Source organism: Pinus tabuliformis, chromosome J, assembly GCF_031772625.1.
Source record: "Pinus tabuliformis cultivar Carrire ecotype Pingquan chromosome J, CPIR1, whole genome shotgun sequence".
Lineage (NCBI taxonomy): Eukaryota > Viridiplantae > Streptophyta > Pinopsida > Pinales > Pinaceae > Pinus > Pinus tabuliformis.
The window spans coordinates 103,877,303-103,890,636 of record NC_142295.1 but is presented as its reverse complement, the minus strand read 5'-3'; positions in this window follow the sequence as shown (position 1 = coordinate 103,890,636).

Sequence of the window (13,334 nt, the reverse complement as noted above, 5' to 3'; positions counted from 1 at the left end):
GGAAACTTTTTGCAGCTTTCAGGTGAGTATTATATCCACAAGGTGTGGAAGGGGTCTCGCTTTCATCATCAGGCTACAGGCAAATTCTATCTCCACAAGGAGTGGAAGGGGCTTTGCCTTGTTCTTCAGTAAACAGGTACAGGTTGAGCAGCAACACAAGGGCAAAGGTAATGGCAAGAAAAAGATGTAGAGAAAGGATCTTGGAGAAGAGCAAGAAAGAGATTTTGATCTTGTTGATCATGAGGAGACACAAGGAGTTGATGTCATTGACTTAGAAGTTCAAGATCCAAAAATTGCCAAAGACATGATCATTAAAGAGCAAGAGGCTGAGATACAATCTTTGTCTAACAACTTAGAGAGGGCTAAGTGGGTCATCAAATATCTAGAGCAAGAACAAACAATTAAGCGACAAGCAAGTCCTCATGGAGCTGCGAATGATTAAGGAGAACAGGCAAAAGGCTAAGAAGGCCAAGGTCAGGTTGACTTCAATTGAATAAGAGATCGAGAACGACCAGGAAACTTGGCTTGAGAGGGTTAATATACACCTTGAGGGGCTGATTGAGAAGGCCAACAGAGACAAGAAGATGCTTCGTCACATGGCCTACCACTACATCACCCGGAACAAAATCTGTAACATAAGAATGAGGAAGCTTAAGGCTAGGTTGAGGAAGGCATTAACTGTTACCAAGAAATCAAGTGTCTATTTAGAACTACTAGTCCCACTAAGATGGGTAGCTATCTTAGAAACAAACAAACTAAAGTCACTTGTTTTTCCTTTACGAGAGAGAGATGAGAAAGAAGCAGAGAGTACCAACCTTAGTCTTTTGCTTGGCTCCTTAGTCATTTCCTTTCCCCTTTGATAGAATCTTGCCACTGCTTCCTTACTTGTTCCACTTCAAAGAGCACCTGTAGAGTCATAGTAGCATAATACTATCAAAGCATAGAGATCTATCACTGTAAACAATATAGGATTAGATATATATTGACCATACAAATGCATATATCAACACAATATTCAAAGATACACAAGAATATGGAGGAAAACTCAAATAGCTTTATTGATGAAAGTAGTAGAAGAGAGGATTACAACCACTTGGTCTGACCCAGCACCATCCTCCCAGCTTGAAAGCCCTCTTCACCTCATACAAAGCAAGATCACCCAACAATGCCTTCAAAGAGAAACCAGCAGCACCTCTTTGCAAATTACCAAATTCCAACCTTTGGATCTATGGGACGAGGGATCCATATATAGATATTTGCAGGGGGTGAGTCAGCTTCTGGGATTTTGATTAGTGTCATCTCTCTGATAGTTCTTGGTTCCACTTGGAGATTCCATGATCTCTTACTCATCCTTGGGCGAATTCAGGGAGGCAAGTGTCAAATGAATAGTTTCTAGAATATTCTCAAGGTCTCCGCCTAGCAAATTGCTTGTGCCATTTGTCTGCTCTCTCTCATCGCACCCTACAGAAGGGATTTCCAGTATGCATCGCACTTTTTGCATGTGGCAGGTGAGATGCATCGCACCATTTGCTCTGGGTAGTCTGTATGGTCTTGTTTTGACCAGTTCTGAGTGGCTTTTCATGGAGAACTTCTGGGAGATGATGTAATCAGCTGACCTTGCTCCTTTAGGGTATGAAACAACAATTTTAGGGACTTAGAAGCCCTTGATTTATGGACATATGTGATTGTGGTTGCAGTGCCCAAATATGTCTATAATAGTTGCCCCCTAAAGCATGAGGTCGTAAATCTTTTGATGTCGGATGAAATGCTTTATAATGAGGATCCGAGGTTTTTGGAACTGGAAGGTGACCTGTAATAAGATACAATACAATACATTATCTTCATAATATTTTCATGATCTAGCTGAGGCAGGCATTCCCATGCTCAGCTTGATAAATTCATTTTCATGTACATAGGACAGACAACCGTCTGTGTGCAGAATGATGATTCTAGTAGAGCCATCATCCCTTAGTTTGGATGATTATCTGTACAGTAATGATGTGCATTTGATGTCTTTATTTTCCTGAATATATCGCAGCCCGGATGGGTGAAACTAGATCTGGGGTCTTCAAAACTCGTTCAATCTTCGCCCGAAAGTACAAGTCGTTCCATGTGAAAAATATGTTCTGATGTCGAACATGGAAGGACATTGCCTGATTACCAGCCAATGATGTACGTTGTTAACAGGTGTGAGAGGAATCACCGATGATGATGATGACCCTCAAGGCACCGCAGTATAATTTGTGTGGTGCGAATACATGAGTCAATGTCGAACACCACGCAAACTCTTTCGGTTGAGGGCCATTAATGTAAACCTATTGTCAGAAGTGAGAAACTTGCCATTGAGGCATGCAAGCTTCAAAGTACTGAAAGGGTTGTTCCTAGGTTGGCTTCTTGGATAATGAGCTGATGTCGACAAGAAGTGACCTGTCATAGGAGGGCATTGATGGATCCCACATCTACGACACGGAACGGAGAAAATGATTTTGTAGAGGTGAAAATGATTTGATGATACAAGGTTCAGGGTGGTAGTCATGAAAGAATGAAGCGTGAAGGTATTGCAGCAGATGAGACACAAGCTGGGTAGGTGAATTCTCTGAGTGACTTCTCTTGAACATATCAGTGACACTGAAATGGATTGGTAGCATTAACCCCAAAAGTGGATGGTATGGTGGACCAATGGTGATATGACCAGTGAACGGAATAACCCAACTTGACTCAATCATAGTGATGGAGTGAAAGTGTCATGTTCAAGAGCGACCTGCTACCAATAAAGCTTCTTTAAGTTTTCTTCCCAATTTTCCCCAGTCATTTCTGACCAGTACCTATTTATTTTTGTCAAGCTTGAGGAGCATAACATATGCTTGTTCTATAATTTTCCCTTCGCGCAAACCCGTCGCTATGTTTTAACGAGCTTAGCGACAGTGAAACTTGTTCTTGTCTGAATGGACAAGTTTGTCGCTATTGTTTTAACGAGTTTAACGACAAGGATAACTCGGTCCTTTTCAATTTTACAGATTCTGAAAAGAGACGAAAAGGAAGACTCCAATATTCCTTTTTCGTAGTATAATACCTTAAGTCCGAAAAAGCATAAAACAATGCGAAAGGGATGACTTTTTGATAGTTTTAACGAACCGAACAAGACAAACGCTCGATCTTTTTGTGTAATAATCCCTCAGGCCTAAAAAGATTAAAATCTAGAGGAGGGATGGCACTTCCAATCACATTAACGAGCTAGAGAGGCCAATTGCTCAGCAATATTTTCATGTTTTACGAGTCAGATGAAAAGAGCTTAAAGGAGACTCGTTTTTTAGGAACGAATGATATTTCAGGTAGCAGCTGGTTCCAGGTGAGGGTTGGAACTTTCCAATCACGGCAGTGTTAAGAAGATGGCTAACAGAATCACTCGTCGCATATGTTCCTAAAAAGGGGTAAACAATCAAATGGAGGCGAATAATTGGCTAAAACAGAGTGGAGGTGATAGTAAGTACACGACCAAGGCTCAAAAAGCTGATGATAATGTGTTCACAATGGTTATTTACCAGAAGTGGGTTCATTTTTAATGAGCTTAAACTCTGGTGGAACATATGCTCATTGCTAGGTTTAATTTTTAACAAGCTTGAACTTTTCATAAAACCGCTCGTGCCAGTCGTATAATAAGGATGTCTCATCGATAGGTTCATTTTTTGGGGAGCTTGCACCATTCAAAATTATGCTTCGACTCCTTTTATTATGTAAGCTATGAATGACCAATCCTACGAGTTTAAAGGGTTAAGAACCTACAAACTAAGAAAATAAAAGGTTTCTTTTCACTTTCATGCAAAAAGGTTTGCATGCCCCCGGGTATAGCGAAGTAGAGTTTCCAGGTTACCCATCAATTTGCAGACAAAACACTTGCTCTGTCACGAAAGGCATACCCAAGTTACCCTTCAATTTGTAGACAAAACACTCGCTCTGTCGGGAAAGGCATACCTTCTGATGAAGGTATCTTATTCTAGTCTAATCCCATTTTCCTAAATGGACGGGTGTGTCAGACCAGTCATATATCCTCCGCGGAAACCTACCCTATACCTGAAGTTTTTCTGCTGAAGCAGACCAGGGTGCATGCCCCCTGGGTTTCAGTCACAACCACCGAATCACTTGCGTTCATCAGGTGGACGGACTGGAGATTGATGAGACATTCCTTGCGCAAAAAGACCTGTTAGGGATGGCATTTGACTATTAGCTATGTGTGAACTGGGGAATGAAAGCTAGTCTATGAGCTGGACCACTCTTCCTTCCGGCGGAAAACACATCACCCGAAAGAGTGAGGAAACAATAGCTCCCATGCTATAAATGTAGTCACACCCAAGGAGTAGATTGTAATGTAAAGGTCCTTGGACTACCATTACGTACAAATAAACAGTTTTCCTTCTCAAATTTATAGGCAAATTTGGAAGGATCCCTAACGGTCGACTGGTTCCTTTGTCGAATCCTGTCAGATATTGCATCTCAGGCAAAAGCAATGGCAAACCAAGTGCTTTCCAAGAAATTGAGGAAAGGATACTCACAGAATCCCCTTCATCTATGATGGTACAAACCATGACCATTTTGTAAGTTTACACTATGATTCGGAATGGTACATTAGACGGTAAATGGGGTCTGCCTAGTAGATTCCAATCGAAGGAGACAAATAGGTTGCTTGGAGGTGGGACCGAATAAACAGCAGGATACATCTCTGACGAAATTCCTTCTTGCGGTAAAGGAACGGGTAGATTTCCCCCATGTTCATCAGAGTCTATGTTTACAAAAAGAATTTGAACAATGTCATTCTCATTCTCTTTGGTGACTGTACCATCTGAAGGTGAATCCTCTGAAGACAAGATGAGGTCAACTGCCGTCTCGACCTATTGACTTTGGTCCGATGTGGACTCAGAGGGTTTATCTTCAATGATAGGCGCTTCGACCGACAACACAAGTGCGTCAATCGGATTTTCAACTAGCAATGGACTCGGCAAGAGTTTCTTGTATCCAGGAGGGAGTCGTTGCGGTGATGCAGGACGGTTATCCAAGACTCTTTGCGTTTCGTCCAGGAATGGACAACGGTGGATGACATGATCGCCTTCACACAGTCTGCAAGGAAATTTAGATTTTCCTTTCTGTCCGGTGACTTCGTTTTCACTAGTTGACGGCGTACTCTCAACATGATTGTCAGAGGTTAATGACACTGGATTGTGCAAGTGGGGAGACCAGTCCCTTAAGATCCGTGGGATGCAAGGACAATCTCGATGATCGTGGTCCCCTTTGTAGATGACACATGGAGATTTAGGTTTGGATGGTGTAGTGTGTGGATTTTCACTAGACGATGTACAGTTGCCCCTTTTTGTCATTGGCTCCTTCTTCTTCTTCTCCTTCCCTTTCTTTTTCTTGTCAGTTACTTGGTTTTTAGTTTTACTATCTTCACCAAGCGAAGAGGAAGAAGGAGAGGGAGAAACAAACGAAGTAGAAGGTTGGGGGATAACTTTAGTATCATCTAGTTGCTAATTTGATTGCTTAGGAATCATGGTGCTTTGAACGACAAAGGTCGAGAAAAGCCATACCAGCAGGCCAATTGTCAGTCCTGGAAGGGACAATGTGGCCATATGGGGCACACCAACATCTCCCCAAGAGGAGAAAAGACTAGGATTTCCACCGAGGGGAAATCGTTGGTTGGTGGACTCCATTTTCTCAACCTAAGATCAACGAGGGAACAGTGGCGTTATTCCGATTAAAATAAATTTTAGACGCTTTGACACAACTTGCTTTTTCAATTTTTAAGAGTCGAGAAAAAACTAAAGATGACTCTATTCGCCTTCGATTTTTAATGAGCCTGAAGTGACAAGTGCTCAGATGGACCTTTTCCTTTAAGGAGTCTGAAAAGGAACGTAAGAGACTACTCTGGAAATCTAGACAGACGGATTACCAAACCAATCGCAAAACTGCAGAATAAGTTTTACAGTACAGCATTCAATCTTCCCGAATGTTGTGTTCAGTGCATTGTGATCGATAGGGTGGCAGACATGGCTTCCTAAGGATAAAGGATATAGCCTATTGTGGTCTCCCAATATATACTCGATGGTACATGGAAGCATAAGTCCATACTAGCACTTGTCGTCTCAAAGAGGAGGAATCACCCAACCTATGATGAAAGTGACAGTTACCAGGCTTTACGACGCCAGAATACGTCTCTAGCCTAGACTTCTAGATGTTGTGTGTTAGGTTCCAAAGCATTTTTATGTTCATTGGATTTATTTTACAGTTGATATTTCTTAAAAAGTTTGCCTTTAAGGTTCACCGCATGATGTAGATATACAACTCCTAAATATGTAGTCTAAGATGATAAATAGTCGTTTATTCTTCTTTTTGCAATAAAAATCCTAGCTACTAAGGAAAGAGAAACGATATCCTTTCAACATAGAGAAAAGAGCACACACTAGATGCACTATCCTAAATCAAAATCAACAAGCAGTCTAAATGCAAATTCACATGCATGTATTTGTTTTCTTCTTTCTTAATGTGTGAATGAAAAAAGGAATGCTAAGTACAAATCTGAATTATTCCTTCTTTCAAAGCGACCATACTAACGAGTTGCTTTTCAAAAAACGAAAAGGAGACAAGACGAAACTTTACGATTTTGAATTGAAAGTTGCTTTCGACACTTGAAATACTATTAATTCAGATCAAATACAAGAGTAACAGTGTAATTGACTATCAAAATGAGAAGGATTCTTTCCTTTGACTGAAAATGACACTTGCGACACTTTCAAATCAAAAGACGACAGTTCGATTAAGCTACTATTTTGTAAATGAGAACTGTGAATTGCAAAAAATACATAAAAACATTCACAAATCTTTGTACAATGGAGGCTGGATGATGCAAAGAAAGGGGGTTTCAATAGTGGTCTACTGATCACAGAGAGTAAAACTCCTAAATAAAGCTGAAGACAGTGAAGAAAAAACCAAAATCTGGAGGTAGAAACAGTCTTATCTGATCATCGCACTTGTAACACAGGGAAACATGCATGCATCTCACCTACTGCACACAGGAGGTGTGATGCATCCAGATTGCCAAGAAGAGAAGGTGTGATGGTCCAGGGAGAAGACTTTAACTTGGTTTTTGGTCACAGTTTGTAGCTTAGTTTAGGGATTTAGGCCGAGATAATGATAGTCAGTGAACACAAAGTATAGGGGATGATCTAATGAGGTTACTTGAGCTACCTCTAGGGCACTTAGGATGTTTGCAAGTCAATTGTTCAGTTCATAAACAAACCCGGAGATTGACTGAAGTAGCGTTGATCTACTTTGCACTTGCATAGCAAATGTAGTTCGAAGGCTAGCTGGCTTAACTTCAGGATCCGTCTATGGTTTATGAATCAAACAAATAGAGGCAAGCAATCAAACTAATCGCTCCCCAGTGGAGTCGCCATTTTGCTACCAGGAAATCTAGTGTCTATTTAGAACTACTAGTCCCACTAAGACAGGTAGCTATCTTAGAAACAAACAAACTAAAGTCACTTGTTTTTCCTTTACGAGAGAGAGATGAGAAAGGAGCAGAGAGTACCAACCTCAGTCTTTCACTTGGCTCCTTGCTTGTTTCCTTTCCCCTTTGACAAAATCTCACCACTGCTTCCTTACTTGTTCCACTTCAAAGAGCACCTGTAGAGTCACAGCATCATAATACCATCAAATCATAGAGATCTATCACTGTAAACAATATAGGATCAGATATATATTGACCATACAAATTCATATATCAACACAATATTCAGAGATACACAAGAATATGGAGGAAAACTCAAATAGCTTTATTGATAAAAGTAGTAGAAGAGAGGATTACAACCACTTGGTCTGACCCAGCGCCATCCTCGCAGCTTGAAAGCCCTCTTCACCTCATACAAAGCAAGATCACCCAACAATGCCTTCAAAGAGAAACCAGCAGCACCTCTTTGCAAATTACCAAATTCCAACCTTTGGATCTCTGGGATGAGGTATCCATATATAGATATTTGCAGGTCAGTGAGTCAGCTTCTGGGATTTTGATTAGTGTCATCTCTCTGATAGTTATTGGTTCCACTTGGAGATTCCATGATCTCTTACTCATCTTTGGGCGAATTCAGGGAGGCAAGTGTCAAATGAACAGTTTCTAGAAGATTCTCAGGGTCTCCACCTAGCAAACTTCTTGTGCCATTTATCTGCTCTCGCTCATCGCACCCTACAGAAGGGCTTTCCAATATGCATCGCACTTTTTTCATGTGGCAGGTGAGATGCATCACACCCTTTGCTCTGGGCAGTCTGTATGGTCCTGTTTTGACTAGTTCTGAGTGGTTTTTCATGGAGAACTTCTGGGAGATGATGAAATCAGCTAACCTTACTCCTTTAGGGTATGAAACAACACTTTTAGGGACTTAGAATCCCTTGGTTTATGGACATATGTGATTAGGGTTGCAGTGCCCAAATATGTCTATAACATTAAGGAGAAAAAAGGAGAAAGACAAATTGAAGATCTTGGCTGAAGCCTCAGTAGCCCATCAAAGCAACTAATGGTGGTGCCTTGTGCCAAATCTGGGGAAATTTTGATAAATTTTGGTCATTTTGAAATTTTGAAATAGTAAAAGCAGAAAATTTCCCTAGGTGCGTAGCGCCACCAGCGCTACGCTTTTCACTGGAGGACTTTGTGAAGAAATGGATTACATATCTGGATTCAGCATGATGAGAACATCAAACCCGGTCACCAAAAGGTCAAAACACTATCAAAAAATGACCTCTCTGCCTCTTTTTGGACACATAGAAGCAACCTTGGGAGATTTCACTTTTCAGGGGGCAAATGACATCCAAATGAAAAAATTCAAGATGTTCCAAAAATGAGACAGGAATACCTTTCCAGTGAGCTATTGTGGGCTCAATTTGGCTAAGGCGAAGGCCTCCAAAAGTGGTTGTGAAACAGCACTATGCACCTGGCCAGTGGCACTACGCATAGAGCCAATTTGCCCAAAAATCTAGTTTTCGCCCAGTTTCTCTGCAAGTTCACTTTTTCTCTCCTCATGGATGAATTTATGATTGTAATTAATGCCATGGTGTGTAAATATAATTTTTAAATGACCTTAGAGGGTAGATTAATCATTTTTAGGTGGTTTGGGGGTCAATGAATCAGTTTCCATGCTTATAGAGGCAAGTTGTTCCACTACCTATATTCTTGTTCCTTGTTTCGAAATGGTTGTAACAGTTCCTTATCTCTTGGATTCGACCCCTGATGCCTAGCATAGGTGGTTTGATGTCTATATTATGTATTTTTTCAGTCGTTAGCAAAGGTTGGATTCTCTTGGATGCTCTGAGCTACATTGTAAACAATTATCGGTAGTTTGGCAAGGAAATAAACCTGGATTTGCAACTATTTTTATGGGATACTTGTGGTAAAGTTTTTTTCCATAATTTCTTCTTCTATCATTAGTTTTTCTCATGTATTGTGTGTTCCAAAATCTAATTCATTCTTCTAACTAATTGAAATCAAGATAGATAGGTAGAATACATTGGTTACAATGCTCTGCCTTGGGAATCCATTTAGTTTTGATGTCTTCTACTGTTTGAAGAGGACTCATGATCTTTGCATGCCCTCCTGAACTCCTCACCAGTCTTAGACCTACCATCTCACTCAATTTCAAGTGCTAAAACACTTACCTACCTCGCGCCATAGAACACCCTGCATTCCTGACTTGATTTCCCGAACCCAAAGCTGTCTGCTCCATTTAATCCAGCTAAAAAACCATCAAAATCAACCAAAAAACCCTAGAGCTACTATACCTACCCTGAAATCCATATCTGATCCAGTCATCTTGACTAAGATTCACAAGGAAAGAGCCCTCTCCCGACCTGGTAGGGCTAGCTACCAGGTTAAGCTTGGTTTGTGGTTATCCTAGGATTGCCTCCCTTTAGCCTGAGGTCAATCTAGGCTCTAACAAAAAGAATATCTAAAATGCATTTAAATTCCAAAATAAAAATATTTCATTTAAATTCCAAAATAGAAATCAATATTGAGTCCTATTTATCCATGGCAATATCTCTAAGATAATGTTTGTTTTGTTATTGCAGACATTTTTACACTTAAATAATTTCATCATGAAAATGTTTTGGTACATGTTTAAATTTCATATTAAAAATTAATATTTGAGTCCCTTGTATCCATGGTAATCCTTATGAGATGGTGTTTGTTGCAGTCATTTTTACACTTGAAACAATTTTGTCATAAAAATGTTTTGATACCGGTTAAATAAATTCTAAATTGGAGATCAATATTTGAATCCCTTGTATCCATGACAATAATGCTTATAAAATCAACTTCTAAGACAATTTTTGTTACAAGTAATTTTTACCCTTAAACAATTTCATGATAAAAATATTTTGTTACCATTTTCATTTTCGATAAAACAAAGTAAAGGAGTTATTTCTCTGAAGTAAAGAAGTTCTTCCCTCTTATTTACGAACTCTAGTTGCTTCCTCAAATCTACATATATAAAAATTACATTTATTACTCACATACACATATGTGTGTATATGTATGTGTAACATAGAGAGTCCTTGTATGAATGATTTTAGTTTCCAAAGTCCTGTCATTGTATGAATGATTTTAGTTTCCAAAGTCTTGTCATAGTGCTGACCAACAATAAAGCAGGTGTAAGAAAGTACATTCATCACTTTACTTTTATATATTATTTTATTGATCTGACAATCCAACAATAAAGCAGGTGTAAGAAATTACATTTTTCACTTTACTTTTATATCTTATTTTATTTATCTGACAATGCTATATAAGGCAATTATTGACCCTTCATGTGGAGGTGAAAGTGTGAAAGTTGTGAAGCTTCCCATTAAATTGTATTTCACCCATGAAAATGTCATGATACATAATGATGATCTATTTCCTTGTACACCAATAGTCATTGGAATATTCTCTTTATATGTCACCATATTATTGTTCCTGGGAGCTCCATTAGAAACTCTTCGGCATTCCTAGTTTGAGTTAGTAATTTGATGAGTTTACCAATAGTGATTTACAAGCCCATAATATTACATAGGCCATAGTATTTGTTATAATAAAACCTATTTGAAAATTTGAAAAAATCCATTATAAAATACCCAATTTAAATCCATCTTAATTTTACATTTATACCTTTTAATATAAATAAATTGAATAAATTAAATATATAAAAACTCTCTTGAAAAATAAACATACCTAACTACCTACATAATTATATTTTTTAAAATAAATTTAATATATTTATTAATGCTTCCGTTTGTAATTACCATACATTACCCTCGTGTCCGAAAACAACAACAATGCCTTCCAACCTGCATAAAGAAAATTGAAAACCCCCTTGCCAATATTCCATGAATGAACAACGGTGACACCAAGTCAAGTCAATGCACCATTATCTTTAACCAAGGTAAGAGAAAAAAATTGGATATTCCATGAAAAATCACTAGTGGCACCAAGTCAAGTGAATGCACCATTATCTTTAAACAAACGTAAAAAAGTGTGGAATTTATCTTCACCGTCAAAATTGATGAGCTAAAAGCGATGTGACAGCAGAGGAGTGTCTTTCACCAGCTCTTTCGCAGCAGCATCATCGGTCCTCAGAGTAGAAAGGCATGAGAAAAGCAACAACTACCCCCGCTATTTCGTAGAATCACCATGGATTCTCCGCACAGTACTAGAATTGCTAGAGAAATATAAGTAACAAAAATCATGATTAAGCAAACTGTAGCAAAGCCGTAGTCTAACCACACTGTTTTTTGGTGGGGAAAATCATGAAAATTTTAGTAGTATTTAAAAGAAAAATGGCAGGGATTATTGTAAATTTGGGTTAAAGTTGTTAAACTTCAAGATTTTAGGTGCTTTAAAAGTTTTTGATGGCGTTGAATCTATTATCACTTTCAAAAACATGATTTACAAAATTTGTTGAAATTTTTTACCCAGATTCCAATTAAAAATAACCAATCAAACAATTCCTCCACCTAAGTAGATTTATTCATAACAAAAAGTCATATTGATTGCCACCATATTTATTTTGTGTCCCACCAAAAGCATTGATATGATGTTGATAAGACAAGGGCAACTTCCCTCTGTGCAGAGAAAAGAATATTTGAACAGCCGTGTACCCCAATGCCAGAGTTGAGATGTCGCTTCTCGCATACAAATATATAATATTTTTTAACATAAATGAGATTTCATAGAGAGAGGACCATAACATAAATGAGATTTCATAGAGAGAGGACCATAACAGTTATTTGTTTATAACTGTAAATATTGGTTGAAATAATGATATGTTTAAAATGGGTCGAAATCTCTTTGAAATAACATAAAGCCATATTGAATGCCACCATACTTATTTTGTGTCCCACCAAAAGCATTGATATGGTTTTGATAAGACAAGGGAAACTTCACTCTATTGAGATGTCGCTTCTCGCATACAAATGAAATTTCATAAAGAGGGGACCACCATTTATTTGTTTACAACTATAAAGATGGGTTGAAAGCTCTTTGAAATAACATAAAGCAATGTGGGTGGGTAGAAAAAGATATAAACTCCTTATCAACCATATCTATTTGAATCCAAATCCATAAAATTATAAGATTAACACCAGATTCCATTTTTGTATTTCATCATTTTTATTATTTGATTTTTTGGTTTGTTAATTATATTTTATACTGTAATAATTTAATATCTATATATATATATATATATATATATATATATATATATATATATATATATATATATATATATATATATATATATATATATATAATATAATATAATATAATATAATATAATATAATAATGGTTAAAAAAATATAATTATAAATTATTAAATATAAATAATAAACCATGAAAATATTATAACAAAATAATTTTATTAAAAAATTAAATAATTAAAACCTAGGACTCTATACACATAGCAAATTCAAATTTTTCTCTAAGCTTATTATCTTGTCATGAATCTTGACCAAGAAGCTTGTAGTTTTGATAAGTCTCGCTTCTTCAAACAACTTGTTCAAACAATCTACCTTTAGAATACCTTCAAACTGATTACGAATATCCTCATAAGTGGGACAATCCATGATGTAGTGTCATTCTGTTTCAACCTCTCCTTTCCTACAAAAGATGTTGATTCTTTCTTAACACTCTTGCTTCAAAGTTGTCCATCTACTAGTTTCACATTGAGATGACAAGACCCAGTCCTCAACTGTGTTATTAATGAATGAATGGTTGGTTTTAATGATTTCCACGAAACCTCATGGTCTAAGGGACCACCAACTA